Source organism: Daucus carota, chromosome 4 (genome assembly GCF_001625215.2).
Source record: "Daucus carota subsp. sativus chromosome 4, DH1 v3.0, whole genome shotgun sequence".
In the NCBI taxonomy this organism is placed as follows: Eukaryota; Viridiplantae; Streptophyta; class Magnoliopsida; order Apiales; family Apiaceae; genus Daucus; species Daucus carota.
In genome coordinates, this window is record NC_030384.2 from 25,096,195 (window position 1) to 25,102,645 (window position 6,451).

Below are 6,451 nucleotides of genomic sequence, written 5' to 3' on the forward strand. Positions count from 1 at the left end.
TAAAATGTCTTATACATAATTTTTCATATACAAATCACATATTCTTTCGACATTCAAATATCCCATCATGTTCTCTTATAAGCTCTCCCCGTAATATGTCCGTATTATAAATTCTGTTTTATAAGCAAGGGCGTAGCCGGGAGGTAAATTTCACCTGGGCTAGATTCTAAATTTTTTTTTTCTTAACTTTACTCCGTAAACTAGCAATACTACAATAATAACAAAAACTTATCTCACAATCATGACGATGAAAACAAAACACGAAATAACAAAACAATTTGAAGTCATTTGTACCACTACAAGATCAGTCGGAGATCCATAGGTTTGAATGTATATGAGATCACCTGTATCACTGCAAAGCAAGATTAAAATTAGGTCTCGCTTATAATATGCACAAAATAATGTTATCCGAAAAACTAACTACCAAATTTAAGTATTCTTATTTGTTATTTGAGTTACAACCTTCGGTTCTTAATAGAATAAAATTCATCTATTATAGAATCTGAATCGATATCTTCAACAAGGTTCGCTCAATGTAAATCATCATAGAATCTGCTAGAAATTCATCTTTTATTTTATTACGCAGAACTGTTTTAACAAGTTTCATTGTTGAAAAGGAGCGTTCTGTCGTGGCAGTAGAAACAGGTAAAGTTAAGACCAGACGAATCAGACGGCCAATCAAATTATAGTTCTACAACTTGCTTGTTTCGACCAATTTGCAACACAATTCATTGATGGCAGACAAAATTTTAGAAGCTGTCATGATGAATCACATCAAGCTTATAATGCTCAAGTTGACATTTCAAGTAATGCATTTCTTACCAGTGAAATCTTCTGGATAAAATTTCTCCGCAGGCCTATAAACCTCCTCAACTTTAAATGCTTTAAAATTGTCTTTAGGGTCTTACATAGAACTAAGTACAAGGAGTTCTACTGCTCCATCACTAAACCTGGAATTTAACTCTTCTCGCTGAAAGTCTATTGCTGAATTCATCATATGAGCAATTTTAATAGTTTGGGCAGAATGTAATTCAGTGTGCCATTTTGGAGAACAACCAATAAGATTAACAATGGTTGACAATTTTGAGATAAATAGATAAACGCCGGTTTCTTTTGTAGAAGCTCCAACTAAATCTAGCTGTAATCTGTGAGCAAAGCAGTGTACATAATATGCATAAGGACATTCTTTAAGAAATAGAGCATGTAGTCCATTCCAAGCACCTGACATATTGCTAGCACCGTCATACCCCTGACCCCTCATATTAGATCTATGCAAATTATATCGTAAAAGAGCAATAGTGTTTGGAACATGAAAAATCTCAAAAAAACGCTCTCGCAAGATACCAACACGATCAACAAATATCAAAACAATGGAAATCTCTTCTTTATTTGCCGAATCTTTGGCTTCATCAACCAAAATACAAAACTTTGCATCTCCAACTTCTTCACGAATTTTTCTTCTCACTCTATTGGCGATAATATGCAAAATTTCTTTCTGAATAGTCAGTGAAGTATATATTGCATTTTTATGGAGCTCTTTCTAAGACTATATCACCAATGTCATTATTCATTCGACCACAAGTTTTTACCATCTCTATGAAATTTCCACGATTGTTATAAATTGGAGATTCATCATGACCTCTAAATGCACAAGCCTACAAGCTAAGATATTGAACACTTTCAATTGTTATTTGAAGTCGCAACTGATTCTTCTCAACTTCTTCTAAACTTTGGACATGTAACAGCTTGTCAATATGCCCGGTTACTTTCATTAACTCTTCAACACAATGTACAGCATTCCTATGTGGTGAAGTCAGAAGTCCCACATGAATTAAAAGTGGAAATCTATCTCCATCATTAACCCTCTTCCAAATGATAAATGTGGGATGAATAGGTGTTTTTTTTCAAATATAAAACAAGGAAAATAATACTCTGCATCTTTTTTCAGAGAGTACTCAAGCCAACCAAATTTTTCAAATCAGGAATACTGAAATCTAAGTGCTTGCTTTTGTGACTCATATCTTGTTTTTTGATACTCTGTTAGCTTAGGTTGATATGGACCCATTTTAATTGAGGTTGTTAACATATGTAGTTCGGAGGTAGGGATGGGCACGGGGGCACTTCGGGGTCGGGGAGTGCTATCCCCGACCCCGATCCCCGAATTCAATACCCATCTCCGACCACGCCCCGAACCCCGAACGGGGATTATTTTCTTCCCCGATCCCCGCCCCTAACGGAGATCCCCGCGGAGATTCGGGGAGTTTATCTTTTAATAAAAAAATAATAACTTTTTAATATATAATATACTTTTTAATAAAAAAACAAACTACTAACTCCTAATATACTAATAAAATAATATTATTTTATATTTTCAATATCAAATTATATTAAAATTGATTTATAATATAAATAAACGACAATTTAAAATATATTATATTACAATACATATATGTGTGTGTGTGTGTGTGTGTGTGTGTGTGTGTAATCAATCAATAAAAATAAAGATCATTTTTTTATTTTAATTATATTATTAAAATTATATATTTTTAATAATATATTTAGTATAATATGTATAAATATATCATTATTTATATATATAAATACAATCGGGGTCGGAGATTAGGGTGGGAAGACCCTAATCTCCGACCCCACCCCGATCCCCGAGTTTTTTATAAAACTTTTTCCGTTCCACATGCCCTCCTAGAAATTCCCCGACTCGAAACGGGGATCGGATTAGGATCGAGCGGGGCAGGTCAGGATGAATGTCCATCCATATTCGGAGGACAATCAAAGGATTCTTTCCTTATTTGAACGGCAAGTAAGGCGGTAATTGAAAAAGATGATGGACTGAGAATATTTTGGAGGACTGGATCAATGCAGCTCCACTAAGATAAAAGGAGACTTGGAGTCGATGATACACAATTACACAATCCGGCATCACAGTCAATGGACAGTGTTACTTTCCTTGTGATTAATAAAGGAGAACCAAGAACATAAAAAAATACTTGTTTTTTTTTTCTTTTGATAAGCAGGAAATTATATTAATAATCTCGCAACATCTTACACAATGGCTTATACAAGCCATATTAAAAAGACCTAGAATATAACTTAATTTTGACACCGTATTTGATTCTTTAATATATAATATTCTATTTGTTCTGATAAATAGTATACATTTAGGGAAATTCTTGATGGTACACTCATAGAATTGGCTTTTCTCAATGGTACCATCGCATTTTTGACTTCTACCAGTGGTATCCTCGTACTTTTAATTTACTCTTGATGGTACACTCGTGCACTTTTAATCTACTCTCTATTAATTTCAGACTCTAAAACAAATTGTATATTTGAAATCCTTGCGAAAAGTTACAGAGAATAGACCTTTAAATCATGTAAAACAGAGTCAAAATGAGTGAGATATATTCAAACTTCATAACCAAACTTTGTCGTTAATATCTCACTCATTTTGACTCTGTTTTACATGATTTAAGGGTCTATTTTGTGTAATTTTTCGCAAGGATTTCAAATATATAATTTGTTTTACAGTTTGAAATCAATAAAGAGTAGATCAAAAGTACACGAGTGTACCTTAGAGAGTAAATTAAAAGTACGAGGGTACCACTGATAGAAGTCAAAAATGCGATGGTACCATTGAGAAAAACCAATTCTATGAGTGTACCATCAAGAATTTCCCATACATTTATAATTGAGAGTTCCTTATGTATTTTTAAATTTTTAATTAAATAATTTCATAAATTATTTTTATATTTTTTCTGACGAAAACTTAAATAGTAAAATTTTATTTAAAAATAAATTATATTTATATTTTTTAAAAAAATTAAAATAAATAATAAAATAATTAGTAAAATGAATGTTAAAAATAGATTATATGTACTGTAGTGCGTCACTTTTTAGTTTTCGGTACATAGTTGTAGACAGGGTCCACTCTCCATCTTCGAATAAAAGACCAATTCAATAATGCTCTATATGCGCATTTTATTCCAAGTCAGTATCTGAGATATCCAGGATTTTCCTGTATACCCTGTGTGGTGGGAAATTAGGATCAAATTAAGATGTCTACATGTGATGTAGATCCGACCAAAAGGAAAAATTAAGATATTTAGATATTCTTTTTAATATTTTATCTATTTATTACTATAATTACTATTATTTGAAAAAAATATTTAAATACCCGAATCAAATCCAAAATATTTTTCATGTTCACATAATACAGGTCTTTGATTAATTTAAAAATTCTTAATTAATCTTTTAAAAATATTTACTGATTTACCAACTATACTTCAATTTGACTAAAAATTTCTAATGTATCAAAAAAATTCTTGCAAATATCAAATAAATCTTGAATTAGTAGGTCAACTAATTAGTTCTTATTACCGATTTCTGCAACCATGCTAAAAATATTACTGTAATTTTATTAAGGGTTAGTTATCAACTAGGCCAATTGCTTCGTTCAATATATCAAATGGGACACTGACAAATTTTTGGTCTCTTTTACGTCACTAATTTAAAATAAAATTATATTTTATTAATCTTAAAATTTCATAAGAGTGGTGCTATGTATCCAAATTCTCCTTCTGAATTTTTTTCGCAAATGACGTGTCAGACGGCTAATTTTATTGGGCGGCTGATGTGCATGCAGGAGGCACCACTATTATTAGTGTGAGCGGAACTAATCATACACTGTCAACTTAGAAATTCATGGTGAAAAAATGAAAATAAATTTATACTAGTAATTAACAATTTAAAGCACGACGGATCGTAATTTTATTTGTGTTTTTTTTAAAGTAATCATGTTTTTATATTGTCACATTCCGCTAGTTTTTTTGGATTGATTGTGCACAAAAACATGTAATTTAAATCCGTGAGGTTGTAGTATTAAGATAGAGGGAGTTGTGTTTAGATGATCCAAAACCTTACGATGTATAGGGGTATTTATAGGTGCAGAGAGACTTGTGTGCTACTCTTTTTCATAATTAAATAATCTGAAACAAAATCAGATTAAAACTTTCGAGCAGATTCTGAAACTTGTTTCTAATATACCCGAAACTAAAAAAAAGTAGTTCTAATTTTTGATAATTTTCATCCAAAAATTCCAGAAAATTAGAAAAATAGACCGGAGCGATGTGAGAAACGCCACCTACACACCCCTTGCTTCTCCACCATATTTTCCTGTATACAAAGTAAATCATATAAAAATTAACAACAACAAACATGTCCGATGAACAAAACAAATCAATATACTTATATAAAGGAGAAGCGAGGGGCGTGTAGGTGGCGCCTCTCACATCGCTCCGTTCTATTTTTTTAATTTTCTGAAATTTTTGGATGAAAAATATCAAAAATTAGAACTACCTTTTTTAGTTTGGGGTATATTAGAAGCAAGTTTTAGAATCTAATTTTGTTTCATATAATTTATAGAATATAGTAGCTTGAAAGTTTTAATCTGATTATTTCAGATTATTTAATTATGGGAAATATTAGCACACAAGTCTGTCTGCACCTATAAATATCCCTATAGATTATAGGGTTTTGGATCATCTAAACACAACCTTCTCTCTTTCAATACCACAACCCTGCCTCTTTCTGGTGATAATTCTCTTGCTCGATTTCTAACTCGGTGGTGCCGTTCTTCTGCAACGATAAGTGAAGGCTGTTTATACAGTATCAAAAAAATAAAGGTTGTTGCAAGCAAAGGTAGTTATAGACCGCTACGTGGGAGTCGACAAATCCAAACACGAGAAAAAAAATATAGTCTTGACATGACATTGATTGATGATATCAATAAATTAACTATTGGTGATGTATGTTTGTTGGCTATTCTTTTATAATATTTGTTTTATTCATCGGACATGTTTGTTGTTGTTATTTTTATATAATATACTTTGTATATATATAGGAAAAAATTATTCATGCATAATCTGTTTGCTCCATTCAAGCAACTTTTAAGTGAAGGTTGTTTATACGGTATTAAAAAATAAAGATTGTTACAAGCAAGGGTAGTTATAGACCGCTATCTCATGAATTTAAGTTAGATGTTTTTGTGCACAATCAATCAAAAAATTGGAGGAAGGTGACAATGTAAGAAAATGATTACTTTTTAAAAAAAAACACACAAATAAAATTAAGATTCGTCGTGCTTTAAATTGTTAATTACGTGTATAAATTTATTTTTATTTTTTCACCATTAATTATAGTCCACTTTTGCAATTTTATATGTTAGTATTGGCATTACATCAAAATTTTTATCATATAAAATATATTTTATCCAACGAATATTAATTTTGAAACATTAATATACATTTTATAGACAGTCACAAAATTATTTTATTATACAAATATTAATATCAAATCGTTAATATAATTTTTATAGGCCGTCGCAACGCGCGGCTTCTCAACTAGTATTATAAAAGAATAACCAACAAACATACGT